General features: G+C 53.2%; 3 non-coding genes across 3 annotated transcripts; 1 reads left to right on the forward strand and 2 right to left on the reverse strand.

Annotated features, from left to right (window-relative positions):
* The first annotated feature begins 3800 nt into the window (after positions 1–3800).
* Positions 3801–3873, forward strand: TRNAK-UUU. Its single transcript has one exon. It is a non-coding gene; the product is annotated as a tRNA-Lys (tRNA).
* A 2100-nt stretch (positions 3874–5973) lies between these two features.
* On the reverse strand, positions 5974–6047 carry TRNAT-CGU. Its single transcript has one exon. It is a non-coding gene; the product is annotated as a tRNA-Thr (tRNA).
* Positions 6048–11519: 5472 nt separating this feature from the next.
* TRNAS-GCU lies at positions 11520–11601 on the reverse strand. The gene has a single exon. It is a non-coding gene; the product is annotated as a tRNA-Ser (tRNA).
* Between the last annotated feature and the right edge of the window lie 3640 nt (positions 11602–15241).

The following is a 15241-nucleotide window of genomic DNA, read 5'->3' on the forward strand; positions in this document are numbered from 1 at the left end:
GGTTCACATGGAGGTGAAAACACGGGGCACAGATCTTTGAGCACAACCCTCATCCTGAGGAATGGGGGGGGCTGCATAAAGAGAGACCGGCTCTCCCTGGTGGGGCTGCAGCGGCTCTTCACAGGGGCAGTCCCACTGTCTATTGGTACCAGAGTTTTGAAAGCCTCCTTTCCTGGGCGGGCTCCTCTCTCCCTAGGGGGAACTGGCGGCCCCAAACTTCCCAGAAACCAGCATAGCGAGGCCAACCTGACCACAGACACCTGCTCAGCATCCCGGGGTGCAGCCCTGAACTCCGGCAATCAGCTACGCTCAGCTGCCCACCCAACAAGCGTCACACGCAGGAGCCTTCGTGCCCTGCGTGTTCAGGTTCCTCCCAGTGCCAGCTTTAAACTCCCCTGCTCAGTTCTAAGCTTTTCCCACACGGGGGCAGCCTGGAGCTCAGCCAATGCCTCCCGTTGCTAGTTGCGTTTCCCGCTCCTCGTGGCAGGTTCACACCCCGCAGGCAGATCTCTGAACCGGAGCCGAACCGTTCCCCAAATCCAGCGCTTTAGCAGCAGCTTTGCTGGGAAAGCGCTGACGTCCCCAAGTAAAGTAAGAGCCAGAGCGCTGTGTCCAGGATCCTCTATTGGGCCCCTCACCGTGGTGTCTGACAGGCGCAAGGAGAAACCAGGGAAATGTTTTCATGGCATTTAAGGGCAGAAGGGGCCATTAGCTCAGCTAGTCTGACCCCCGAATAACACAGAATTACACCATGACACGTATTGATCCCACAGACCTTAGATAGATCAAAGCGTTTCAGCCCTCAGGAAGGAGGCTAAACTGGGTACCAGAGGCAGCGAACAAGGGGCCCCCAAGGCAATGGCAGGAAGCTGACGAGGTGAAATATGCCCAGATGATCCCAGCAGGCGACCCACCGCCATGATACAGAGGTGGGAGTCCTTGTTCCTCCTGCCCTTAAGAATCTCTGGTGGTAAGTGGGTCCCCCCAGTTCCCCAGATAAGAATCCTCCATGTGGTTTCCCTGGCTTCACCTCCAGATAAGAACATTGTGTGGAGGGAGTGGGAGGAAGGTTGTCTGGCAGATCTGTAAAGGGGGACTGTGTCTCCCTGTCTGGCCCAGGCTCCTGGGAGGAAGTGATCTCAGTGTGTCTGGCTGTCTCCATTCCTCCCACCCATAAGAATCCCTGGTGTGTGGGTGTACCCTAGACCATTAAGGATCTCTGGTGGGTGGGTGTCTCTCCCCCTAGTCAGGATCTCTGGGGCATGGCTGTATAAAAAGAGACTTTGACTCACCCAGGCTGGGCTGCCATCATGGAACAGACCAGGTCCTTCTGTGGAGGGTTTGCGTTCCTCCAAGGACGTGATCTCAGTGTGTGTGGGTGTCCCTGTCCCTTCAACCCTTAACAATCCCTGGTGCGTGGGTGCGCTGGGCCCCATTATAATCCCCTCTGTCTTATCCCCCATGAGGGATCCGGTGGATGTGGGTGTTCTCCATGCTACTGGGGGTGTCTGGTGCCCCTGTCCCTCTGGGTTAACAGTGGAGTGTGTGGGTGTCCCCCCGACCGTTAAGGATCCGTGTTGTGCGGATGCCCCCGTTCTTCTCATTAAGGATGGTGCAACGGAGCATATGGGTGTGTCCCCCACCCCATGAACTAGCTCCCGTGTGTGGTTCCCCTACCCCCATCCAGGCTCTGTGGTGTGTGGGTGTCTCTGTTCCCCTTTTCAAGATCTGTGTGGCAGGGGGTGGTCCCTCCCCCCAAGTCAGAATCCCCAGCGTGTGGGTGCTCCCATCCCCCCAGCCAGGCTCTGCAGGGGCGGGGGTGTCTAAAAAGAGACCATGTCTCACTATCTTGCCCAGGCTGCGCTGCAGGGGCTATTCACAGGTGCGATCCCACTACTGATCAGCACAGGAGATTTGACCTGCTCCGTTTCTGACCTGGGCCGGTTCACCCCTCCTTAGGCAACCTGGGGACCCCAAGCTTCCCCAGGATCACCATATTGATGCTGAACTTAGTGTGGACACCCGATTGGCACAGCCCCCAACTCCTGAGCTCAAGCGATGCACCGGCCTCAGCCTCCCCAGGCGCTGGGATCACAGGCACCAGCCATGGAGCCCGGCTTGTTTTGCGATCTGGCAGCTGGAACTTTAAACTCTGCTTGTGAGCTCTGTGCCTTGGCCAGACGGGGACAGCCTGGAACTGGGAAATGCTCCTGCTCCCCCCGCCCCCGTCTCATGTCGGGGTGCAGGCGCCGCTGTCCTCTCAGGTAAGATCCCGAATGTTTCGGTGCCCCCCTTCCCCCGCCCAGGTGTCCAGGTACCTCTGCCCCCCATACAGAATCCTGGGTGTGTGGGTGTCCGTCCCTCTGCAGAGGATCCCGGAGTGTGGATGCCCTTGTCCCCCCCTACAAGATCCTGGGTGTGTGGGTGCTACTCTCCCCCCAGTAGATCTCTGGTGGGTGGGTCCCCAGGGTGTGAGCGCTCCCGTCCCCCGATACAGGCTCGGGGTTGGGGTATAACTGGCTCTCCCTGTCCTGCCCAGGCGGTGCTACAGCAGCTGTTCACAGGGGCAGCAACCCCACTGTCACCCTGCAGCTTTAACCTGCTCCAGGGGTGACCTGCTTCACCCTCCTGTGGGAGCCGGGGGACCCCGAACTTCCCAGAATCACCTGATTGATGCCGAGCTTAGCACAGACACCGGCTCAGCCTGGCAGGGAGCTGCCCTGAGCCCTGACAATCAGCTTCCCTCCGCCTCCTGCTGCACAGCGAGGGTCCCACACGAGAGGCTTCGTGCCCAGTTTGTTCAGGAGCGTCCCAGGCTCCAGCTGTAAACTCTGCTGGTCAGTTCTAACCTTTGGCCACACGGGGGCGGCACTAACGGTCCCATCTAAACGCTGTTTGCATTGGACCCTTCGGATCGCAGATTGTAACCCGCGGGCAGATCTCTGAGTGCAGCCAAATCCCTCCCCAAACTGAACATTGAAGCAGCAGCTCCCGTTGGAAAGATCAGGATTTTTGCCTTTAAAAACAAGGAAAATGTCTCCAGCGAGAGACTGAAGAAGCTCAATTGATTTCATTGACTGGAGGTTAAGAGGCGATTTAATCACTGGTTTAAATACGTTTTACAAATTCCCAGAGGGGGGGAATATGTGATTTAAAGGGTTCTTTAATTCACCAGACAAAGATTGAAGAAGACCCCATTGGCTCGCAGTCGATGTCAGAAAATCCCAACTGGAAATGACCATTTTTTAACCGTGAGGCTAATTATCTAGTGGAACAAGCTCCGCAAGGGAGGTGGTAATTTCCCCATCACGTGCAGTTTGTAAATCAAGACTGCAGCTCTTGCTGCAAGATACCTGGTGTGTGGGTGTCCCTGTTCTGTGTTTTGGGATCCCTGGTACATGGTGCCTCCCTCCCACCAGTTCAGGATCCCCACAATGGGAGTTCCCATCCCCCCATACAGTCTCTGCGGGGGAGGGGAGGTGTCTAAAAAGAGACCGTGTCTCACTGTCTTGCCCAGGCTACGCTGCAGGGGCTATTCACAGGTGAGATCCCACTACTGATCAGCACGGGAGATTTGACCTGCTCCGTTTCTGACCTGGGCTGGTTGACCCCTCCTTAGGCAACCTGGGGACCCCAAGCTTCCCAGGGATCACCATATTGATGCCGAACTTAATGCGGACACCTGATCGGCACAGCCCCCTCACCAGGCCAGAGAGAGCAGAAGGTTTCCCGTATTGTTTCCTGCTCTTGTTTTCTTGACTAGTTTCTCCTCTGCACCAGCTTGCTCTTTTGCTTTGTGAGCCTGGCTAGCTCAGTTGCTAGAGCATCAGACTTTTAATCTGAGGGTCCAGGGTTCAAGTCCCTGGTCAGGTGATAAACTACTCAAGAAGGTCTTAAACTGTGTTTCTGGAGTCCTCTTTCATGTTACTTTTTCTCTCTAGGATTTTGCCTTTCCTCAGAAGGGCCTTTGTGTGTGGGGGATTGAAGGGGCAACTTCCTGACAGCCCCTCTGTCCTTGCAGCCTGGAGGAATAAAGGCCTCTGGGCATAGAGCATGTTCCTTCCCTGCACGCACACACACACACACACAGAATATCCCTAAGGAATTACAATCACCTGCTGCCTTCCCCTGTCCTGCTGGATCCCCAAACGAGGATGCTCTTCAGCCTAAACCCATGTCCCCTCTTTTCCCAGTGCCCCTCAGACCCAACCCTCAGTCCCTCCTATGCTCACTGCTCCTCAATCCCAACCAGAGCCTGCTCCTCTTCACCCTTCTCCTCTGTCCCAACCCACAGCCCCCTCCTATTCCCAGTGCCCCTCAATACCAACCCACAGGCCCCTCCTATTCCCAGTGCCCCTCAATCCCAACCCACAGGCCCCCCTCCTCACGCTGCTTCTCAATCCCAACCCACGGCTCCCTCCAGGAGCAGGTGCTTCAGACCCCCTCAGGAAGATTTTCTTGCAAGGTTTCGGGTACGAGTCTGCATGTGGATTTTACAGTATGTTGGAAATAGGTTGGGTTGCCGAAATGATCACTTGTGGCTGGTGTTGGATTCCCAGTCTCCATGTTACAGGGGCAGGAGAAATAAAGGTTTGTTATCCTTGTTGTGTGAATCGAAGGCAGCACAACTGTGCTTGGCAGACCCCAATGGAGGGACTCACCCTCAATTCAATAGCACTTGCTAGGCAGGGGACAGGGGTTCCAAAGCCAAGTGGGCTGGGGCCTGGGTCCCAATACTAAAATGTAGGTGTCAGACCAACATTAGGACAGGGGGGCTGTGGAGGGATGAGTGAGCCCCTAGACAACATAGTGAGTACGGTGCCTCCTTATTTCCCCCCTTTTCCACCCAGGCTGGCAGGTGAACTCTACAGAGGCACCTCTGGGCTTGCACTGACTAAGGACAACAGCTGTGAGTGGGGTGCAGGGTAGGGGGGGCTCATGTTAAAGGACTTTTGGTTGCTGGACTTACGGACCGTAGGGAGAAGGACACTGCCCAGCTTATTGGGGGGGGGGTCCTTCCCTCGTGGTTTATGTTTATGTGTTGGGGCTGCTGACATGACTTCTGCTATCCCTGGGCTTACATTGCAGTGTAGACATACCCTGAGAGGGCATCTATACTGTGATAAAATCCCTGTGGCCCGGCTGGCCTGGATGATCTGATTTGGGGTCCTGGGGCTCAGACTGGAGCCCAGGCTCGGAGACCCTCACCCCTCGTGGGGTCTTGGAGTCTGGGCTCAAGCCCAAGTGTCTACACTGTAATTTTATAACCCTGCAGCACAAGCCCCACAAGCCTGAATCAACTGACCCAGGGTTTGAGAATAGTGACTTGGGTGTGTTAATGGCAGTGTAGACATAATGCTAGGCTATGTCCACACTGCAATGAAACACCCACGGCTGCCCCGTGCCAGTGCAGGCTCCCAGGCTAGGGCCGTGGGGTGGTAAATTTGCAGTGTAGACATCTCGGCTCAGGCTCAATACCGGGCTCTGGACCCCACAAGGTTGGGAGGGAGTTTAGCAAGTAAAAAAGGTACAATGGCAGTGGAGTATTACCCTGGACTCAATGGCAGTTCTCCATTGATCTGTCTGCTTTGGGGCAGTGACAGAATCATGTCCTGCTGCTTTCGTTATTTCAAAGGGCGGTTTAGGATTTTCATTCTCACACATGGTGCACGAAGCAGGACTGAACCCTCGGTGGAAACTAAATGAGCTGCCCACAGATTCTGGTAGCCCCAATGAGCCATTTGGTGTGAGAACCCAGACCTGCTCCTGAGGAAGGGGGTCATCTGCAAGGGGCTTAGAACACTCATCTACCAGCTCCTAACTCCCAAACTTTCAGTAACTCTGTTATCAGTGCCTGTGAGTGTTATTTAAACCATAAAAGCAGACACCGTGGGCTAGACCAAAGGTCCCTCTGGCTCCATATTTTGCCCTCTGACAGTAGCCAATACCAGGTGCTCTAACAGCTAGTCAATAAGGCACCACTGGGAGTTGAACCCAGGATCTCCTGTTTACGAAACAGGCGCTTTAGCCAGCTAAGCCATGGTGCCTGTCTGTGATTACAATGTCATGTCTGCCCAAACCTGACTCCCTACCATCCCCACCAGGGCCTGACAAGTTTTGCTTGTGTTTGGATTCTTCAAAGCAGAGGAGCAGGTGACGTTTTCCTTGCAAGTTGTGTGTGTATGTGAATCTTTGTCCAGGTCTGCACTACAAAGTTATTTCAGCAGAATTATATTGCTCAGGTGTGTGAAAAACACATGATGCTCCCTCAGTCGGCAGCTTGTGGCTGGTGCACACACTGCAATGCCACATCTGGCGACAAAACTGCCCTGTTTTGGTGACAAAATAAAATCACCTAGACGAGAGGCCTAGCGCTTTTTGCAGCAAACTTAAAGTGACAGAGTGTCAGTGTAGACGCTGCTGTTCATTATATCACCATAACTGGCCTCCTCCAGTATCCCACAATGCCTGCTGTGAACTCGCCTGCCCTGCATTCCTGCTACAGAACCATGGGCCCCTCCCCTTTCATAGATCCGGGAAGTTCTCACAGCTGAGCCTGCTGCTCTGCTCCGGCAGCCAGGAGCAAATCACCACCGTGGATGCTGCTCTCTCCCGCCCTGCGAACACAGAGCAGGCGGCGGAAGCTTCCTTACAGTGGTGGGGGGGGGGCACTGGCAGCAGAACTGTGGTGCCACCATGACACCCCTTCCCTAAGGCCCCACACTCACTCCACCCCTTCTCCCTCAGGCCCTAACCCCACACCACCCCTTCTCCCTGACGCCTCGCCCTACTCTTCCCCCAAGGCCACCCCCACAGAACCCCTCTTCCCCCCAAGACTCCACTCTGTCCACCCTTCTGTCGTTCATCCTTACGGCTTGTAAAAAATAGTGGGGCCATGGCCCTCTAAACCCCCATGAGCCAGCACCCCTGACACCGAGCCAGGCAGGTAGCAGCATGTGTGTGTGTGACAGAGACTGCTGTGCTGTGTTGAGCCAGTGAGGGAAGCGGGGGCTGATATCGGTGCTGTCCCCCTCCCCCTGCCTCAGGACTGGTTGCTTCCAGCAGCTGTCTGAACTTAGAGACAGCGCGCCGACACGCTCACTCTTCTCTAACACACACACTCCCTCTCCCCACACACACACACAGTCTCTGCCCCATCACACACACTTCAGGTGGAAAGCGGCTGTCAATGTAGTAGGATGTGATGCTGTACCAGCCGATGAGACATTGCAAACCCTTCCCAAAGCACCCTGCAGCCAGTTGCACAGTGGGATGGCTACCCACAGTGCACTGCTCTCTGTGGCGATCCAAGAGTTGCTAGCGTGGATGTGCTCTGGTGACACAAGCCGCATAGTGTGGATATGCAACAGCAATTTGATTAAAATGCTTTAAGTAAAGCCGCATAACTCTGTTGTGTAGACACAGCCTGAGAGTGAGGCAAGACCTAGCTCCTGTTGACACCAAGGATGCTCAGCCACTGAAACTATATTGTTAAATTTAAAGAACCGCAAGTTCCTCCATAGTTGACAGGACTCAACCCTGAGCAGGGAGCCACCAATGGATTTCTAATCTATCACCTTAATCACTCAGCCACAACTACTTGCTTTGTGCAGTTTTCTCACTACACTCTAGTTCTGATCTCACTGAGTGATCATTTCCAATTGTTTAACCAGACCAGCTTCCACACCACACTCACTGCTGTGCGTATGTCCATGGCTGAACAGCAAGAATTCCTGCCCATTTCCCTTCTGGCTGGAGTATGATGAGAATATGTTTGTGGTTAATGATGTTGCTGAGGATTGTTGTCCCTTTCCTGCCTTGATTAATCCTGCCTTAACTCAGACAGTCCCTTTCCCGCCATATCCCCAGCACATCAGTGATTGCGATAGCAGGGGGCAGGTTTTCTCTGGGGCACTGAGCTTTGCCAGGGAGTTGGTGGCTCCTTTCTTTCCTCACCCTGGAGTAAACTCAACTTTTTATTCCATCCCTGATGTTTCATGGAATAACAATGCAGCATGAAGAAAGAGGTGGGCACAGCGGGTCTCAGGGGGGAAGAAGAGAGGTGCAAGCGGTGGGCTGGGCTGGGCTGGGCAGGGGAGGGACAGAGAGGTGTGGGTGGCAGGCAGGATGGGTGTCAGAGGAGGGGTGTAGCGGGCCGGTGTGGCTCCCCTCCTCCCCGGAGAGGGTTGAGCCCCGGACACAGGAAGGGGCGGGGCTACAGAGTGGTGAGCCCACCCCTCAAAGGGTCAGGCGGCGACCCGGAAGGATAAAAGCCGGCCCTTCCAGCTCAGTCTGGGACCTGCCACCAAGGGGAGCAGACCTGCCTGCGGGAGCTCCTACCGGAGGAGCCGCTGGAGCCCCGGACGGCTGCCTGGACTGGCTGGAGAGCACCCCACCTCGCTACTGGGAAGACCTGCCGGAGCTTCCCCGCGCCACCTACGACAAGGAGCCCGTAGGAACTTCCCCGCTACCGTGCTGTTACCCTGAGGAACCCCCGGATCAGAGTTGGCCGGACTTCCCCGAGGACCTACCAGATCTACCCCCCAGCCCGGGGGTTGAGCAACCCATGCAGTGGGACTTCCCGGAACCAGACGCTGTGGACCAGGTAGGACCAGAGGGGGATGTTGGAAGTGGCCCGGGGGCAGCCGACCTCAGTCAGGCTACTGACCAGACCGAGCCCATGTCAGTGTGTTGCGGTCAGGATCCCCACTGACCGTCAGCGGTAATGACTGCTGCCTAGGGCCCCGGGCTGGGACACAGTGGAGTGGGTGGGCCTGTGTCCCCCCTGCCACCCCACTCACGGGTGGCAGTTATCCCCCTCACCCTACGGCTCAGCCTGCCACCAGAGGCCTGAGCCCCTGTACTGTTTGCTGCCCAGCCCCTGCGCCAGAGGGCCTGGGCCTTGCCTAGACTGTTTGCTGCCCAGCCCCTGCACCCGAGGGCCTGGGCCTTGCCTAGACAGCTTGTACTATTTGCAGCTCAGCCTTGCAGCAAAAGGCCTGAGCCCCAACTGACTCTGTCTCTGTTACCTAGCCTTAAAGGGACAGGACAGAGCCCACGGGAGACCAGCGGGCCGGTGTGGCTCCCCTCCTCCCCTCAGAGGGTTGAGCCCCGGACCCACCTGTTACAAGGGGACAAAGAGGTGTGGGTGGTGGGCAGGGCGGGTCTCAGGGGAGGGGCAGAGAGGTGTGGGTGGTGGGCAGGATGGGTGTCACAGGAGGGGCAGAGAGGTGTGGGTGGTGGGCAGGGCAGGTCTCAGGGGAGGGGCAGAGAGGTGTGGGTGGTGGGCAGACCTTGGGGCAGAGGGTGTAGAGCCACGAGCAGCAGGCAAGAAGGCAAGAGGCGGACTAGCTCCTAGGGAGCTTCCAGTGCTCATGCCCAGCCTCCCCAAATGCAAGAGTGATGGGCCACCTGTTCTCTGGGTCTTCACTAACCAACCCCCTCCCCAAGCTGTGTTGATGGGAGAAGTGCTCCTGTTGACACAGCGCTATCTGCACCAGGGCTGGGTTGATAGAACTGCATTGCTTGGGGGAGTTTAAATTTTTTACACCCCTAGTAATGTAGTTACACTGACCTAATTTTGTAGTGTAGACCTGTCCAAAGAATCACACACCCACCTTGGGAGCAAAACTTCACCTGCTCCTCTGCTTTACAGAATCCAAACATGAGCAACACTTGTCAGGCCCCTGTGGGGGTTGGCAGACAGTCAGGTGTGGGCAGATAGGAGGCTTTAAATAACAGCAGGCACCATGGTGTAGCTGGTTAAAGCACCTGTTTTGTAAACAGGAGATCCTGGGTTCAACTCCTAGTGGTGCCTTGGGGAGTGGCTTTTGGGGCACCTGGCATTGGCTACTGTCAGAAGACAAGATTCAGAGCTAGGTGGACCAATGGTCTATCCCAGTGTGGCTATTCCTATGGTTTAAATTACAGGCACTGATAACAGAGTTACAGAAAGTTTGGGAGTTAAGAGCAGACAGACCAATGGAGGAATGCCATGAGTCCAAGGTAATACTTCACTGCTGTTTTACCATTTCCACTTGATAAACTCCCTCCCAACCTTCTGGGCTCCTAGAGCAGTGTACAGAGTCTGAGCTGAGACACATACACTGCAACTTTATCCAGACCAAGCTGCAGGATCCTGATTAATATGACACGGGCCAGCCATGGGTGTTTCCTTGCACTGGAGACGTGGCCTAACATTATGTCTACACTGTGATTAACACACCCAGGGCACCTGTCTCAAAGCCCGGGTCAGCTGACTCAGGCTTATGGGGCTTGGGCTGCAAGACTATAAAATTACCATGCAGACAAATGGGCTTGAGCCCAACCTCTGAGACCCCACGAGGGGTGAGGGTTTCTGAACCCAGGCTTCAGTGTGAACACAAATATCTGCACCACAGTTTTGAGCCCCACAGCTTTAGCTCCATGAGCCCAAGTCAGATGACCCAGGCCAGCCCTACTGCCATCTTTATCCCAGGAGAGATGGACTCTAAGGGTACGTCTCCATTGCAATGGAAGCCCAGGTGTGGCATGCTGTGCTCAAAGCAGCACCTGGAAGCCCCATATTCACCACTCTCATATAATGATGACATGGTTTGTACAAAGTCTGCCTGGTGAGGTATCATTTCAAAAGTCTTGATCTGTTGAACATTAATATTGTGTTGGATTGTGTGTGCTCGCACTGATTGGGAAGTTATGAAGTTTTGCTCTGTGTGCGTTACTGAGATATGTTATGAGGTTGGGAAATGCCCCCCACCAGCCTTTCAGGTGCGACAAGGGAGGAGCCAGACTCGCTGCTGGCCCATTGAAGGGATCCACACTCCCAAGGACTATCCCAGGAATCGTGTACAATGCAGACTTCTCCGAGATAGCACAGCGACAATGGACACTGCTTGACTCACATGGTAGCAAAGGAGCTTCCTAGCAAGTTGGAAGAAACTATGAAAGAGGGGAAGAGACATCATGACTTGGTCTCTCTTTCCCCCACAACTCAGCAGCTGGAAACACACCTGGAGGACAAAGACTGAATTGAACTGACTCAGAAAGCAGAAGAGAATAATGACAATAATACTTTCAAACCAAAGTCCCCAACCAGAATAGTATTGGTTTTTCAGCAGATAATTTTCAGTTTGGGGAATTTTGTTTTCTCTGTCAGACCTTGCCAAGGGAAGCAGGGAGAAAATGTTGGAGTTGCCTCCTTCAGAACAGCTCGGCCTAGACACTAGCTCTGGTTCACGGTTGTGGCCTTGCTCGGGTTGAGGGTATTTTAATAATTTGGGCAGGTCCCAGGGTGTTTGGGGGAGATGATGAGGATGTTTCCTTTTGAGATAAAAACTAAAATACAGCACTAGAGATTTTTTTTTTTAAAGAAATCTGGGATTTAGACATTTTATTTAAAGCAAGAGAGTTCTGAGTTTCTGAGAAGGTTTTTGTTTGCAAGAAGCAACATTGTTCAATCTGTCATTGTACCAAAGAGGGAGATGGTTGTCTATAAAAGGGAGGTGAAGACTAAAAGTATCCGATGAAGATGGGATTTGAACCCATGCATGCAGAGCACAATGGATTAGCAGTCCATCACCTTAACCACTCAGCCACCTCATCTGAGCTGTCAAGAAAGAGACCGGAAGAGAAATCTAAGGCCAGCAGAGATAGGGACAATAAGGAGTTTTTAAATACTAAGCAGAAGCAGAGGCTGAATGAGCTCCCCGCTCACATCTAGTGAGGAGCTGGGGGAAAGACTTCAGGAACAGACCCTGTTTGCATAGACACCTACTCTGCCTAGCTATGCAGCATGATGGGGCCGCTTCCCCAAAATGACCAGTTTTGGCTGGTGGCGGGTTACAAATCACTTTAGGATTGAGTAGAATGAAATGTTATTATCCTTCCTGCATGAGTGAAGGGCAGCAGAACATACCTAGTCCGTCCTGATGGAGGGGTAGGTGCGTGAGGAATAGCTTTTATTGGACTGCATAGAAGTAATTGAGGATGTCACCCTAAACCAGTGGTCCCCAAACATTTCACACTGTGCCCTCTTATCCATGGCTGTGGCCCCTCGGAAGCCGCAGTCAAGAACCGGGGCTGGGAGTGGGGCTGTTGCTTGCTGGGGAGAGGGGTGCAGACAGGGGTAAGGGGGTCGAGGCCGAGCTGGGAGCCAGAGCCCCAGGCTGAGGGTGGGGTTGGGGAAGAGCTGGGACAGAGTGGGGTTGAGTGATGCTCCCCCCATGGGGGCTGGCTCAGGCCCTGAGGTGCCCCCATGAATGTTCCTCTGTGTCCCCCTAGGAGTCATGCCCCACATTTTGGTAACCACTGACCCCTACTCGCTAAGCAGGGGCTAGTGATGCCAAAGCCCAGGGAAAGGGAGAACAAGTGCGGGCCCCCCAGCACTGGAGCCATGTGAAGGGGCTGCAGGAGAGGGGCAATGGCTGGTGGCACAGGGAGTTAAGGGCAAAGGGGGCACAGGAGGGGGTAGGAGTTAGGGGTGAAGGAGGTGCAAGGGTTGGGAGTGCAGGGGCTAGCGGTAAAGGGGGAGTGGGGGTCATCCAGGGGCAATGGGGAAGTGCCAAAGTACAAGCTTTGCCCAGGGCCCCATTTCCCCTAATGCTGGTCTGAGCAAACAATTGGAAATGACCCTTCAGTGAGAACAGAACCACAGTGTAGAAAAGCCCCTTTGTTAAGTGGTGGTGGTGGCTGAGGGCTTAGGGAGATGGGTTAGAAAGCAACAGGTAGCTTTTTGTAGCGGTTTGATTCTTGCCTGCTAGACAAGGCTGGCGTGTGGTGTCTCCATGGCTGTACTTTCAGTGTCTGATCATCCACAGTGCCACTGGGAGCCAAGTCTAGACATATTCAGAGGCTCTATGCCAGGGTTTCTCAAACTTCCTTTCACTGTAACCCCCTTCTGCCAAAAAAAACCTTACTACATGGCCCTGGAAAGAGGGACCAACCCCCTCCACACTGAGCAAAGGCAGGGGAGACAAAGCCTGAGCCCTGCCCCAGTTAGGGGAGGGCAAAACCGAAGCTTGAGGGATTCAGCCCTGGGTGGTGGAGCTCAGACTTTTGGCTTCAGCCCCAGGCACCAACAACTCTAATGCCAGCCTTGGTGATCCCATTAAAACAGGGTTATGGCCCACTTTGGGGTCCTGACTCACAGTTTGAGAACCACTGCTCTATGCTGATGGGAGAGAGTTTTCCTGTGGGTGTAGTTAATTCACTTCCCAAGAGGTGGCAGCTATGTCAGTGGGAGAAGCTATATCGGTGGGTGTGCAAGCTGTGGTGTTTACCACATTTAAGAAGTTTAATCAAACCCCATTTTTAAAACCACCTGTGGTCTGGGAATGGCAAAGGAGCTCGATGAAGCAGGGTCTATCCTTCAAAGTCCTGGAGATCACAATTCCATACTCTTGCTGTCATGAGGGTATAGCTCAGTGGTAGAGTGCTTAACTGCCAATGAAGTAGTCCTTGCTTCAAACCCCTGTGTTCTCTTATAACCTTTTTTCTTTTCTTTTTTTTAAAAGGAAAACATTTTCATTTCCATTCTCCATTATGTTCAGGAGCTCCACTATACGGGGGTGCTTGATATGAATGTAAACACTCAACATTTCGCTGTTCAAATGCATAAAAACCTAGCAAAGCTGTTCATCAGCTGAAATCAGTTCCAATCCTCTAAGTGTCTAGTTTATGTTTTCATCAATTAAACAAAGGTATCATATGAATGTACATTTGCAGATCCCTCTTCTCCAGGAGCTATGCTGTGCAGAAGAAAAAGCTACAGTTCAGGAATCTGATGACCAAAGAGCCACCAAATGTTCTGAGGGCTGGAGAAAAATGCCTTCTAGAGAGCTATTGAATGAGCTCAACCTGTTTAGCTTATCAAAAGAAGATTGAAAGGTGAATTCACTGAAGTGTTGAAGGGCCTTAATGGACAGAAAAGATTGGGTATGAAAGGGCTCTTTAATTTAGCAGAGAAAGGCATAACAAGACCCAATGGCTAGAAGGTGAAAAGAGACAAATTCATATTACAAATAAGACAAATATTCAACAACGAGGATGATTTGCCACAGGAACAAGCTACCAAGGAAAGTGATGGATTTGCCATCTCCTGATGTCATTTAATGAAGATTAGATGCCTTTCTGGAATGTGTTTGCCCCAAAAGTAGCTGTTGTGTCATACAGGAGGCCTGTGATATGCAGGGGGTCAGATTAGATGCTCTAATGGTCTCTTCTGGCCATAAAGTTGACTAATTTCTGAAAAACTGAGTGTAGCATTGGGAGCAGCATCTGATGTTTCCCTGTCTAGCTGGCTTGCTGCCTAGAACGAACGCTCCTTGAGTGGGGTGATCCACAGGGAGTAGCTCAAACCTCCAAAGTGCCTGGGCAGGGGCAGGACATTGGCACAGCAAGGGAGGGGTGTGGCAGTGACATCACAAAGGCTTTTTGCAGGACCTCAGACTATTGGTCAAAGGTGGTGGGGAGGTGGTGACCTCACAGAAAGATGCTGACATCAGCCAGGCAGGACAGGGGCGAGGGGTCAGGGAAACCTCAGAGACCCCTGTGGCTTTGCTTCAGCAAGTCTCCTTCTCCAGGTCTCTCTTTGAGGACTGAGAGAGTATTCGGGTTCACCGACGTGAGCGCCAGGAGGAACCTCTTTTGAGTTTTCTCCTTCCCTTTTAGTGATTTAACTAGAAAACAGCCATCCCTGTTTAGAAGGTAAGAGCCTCCTCGAGGTTTGAAACCTGTTCAGTATGATCCATCTAGTGACAGTTGAATTCTAGGCATGGAAAACACAAGCTTAAGGAGGCAGAATTTTATTCTGCACCTGGGATTTTGTCCCTTAGAACCACTGGGGACATTATTGTTTGTCCTTTTTATTTCACCTTTTCCTGCATCCCTCCCCCCCTCCTTTCTCTTCGTCTCTTGCTTCTTTTGTCCTTTCTCCTGTTCCCCTCCCAACACCAGGAGGGGTGTGTGTGTGTGTGTGTGTGTGTTGTTTGGTGTGTGTGGAGTGGCAGCTCCCACTGTGGGAGGTCCACCCAAAAATGTGAGGCTGAAATAGTGCTCGGGCAGTGATCCCCACTGGTGGCCTGGGCCATCCTTTGGGCTCTCTGGTGAGAACCCTCAGCCTCCCATCCTCAGTCTCTACCCTGATTGGCTGAGCAGGGGGTTATTGACAGGGAGGAGACTCAGGTCCTTGTTGTTCTCTTTTAAGACCAAGTAAATAAGTCAGAACCAGTCATATGTTTGACAA

This window comes from Mauremys mutica, chromosome 22 (assembly GCF_020497125.1).
Source record: "Mauremys mutica isolate MM-2020 ecotype Southern chromosome 22, ASM2049712v1, whole genome shotgun sequence".
In the NCBI taxonomy this organism is placed as follows: Eukaryota; Metazoa; Chordata; order Testudines; family Geoemydidae; genus Mauremys; species Mauremys mutica.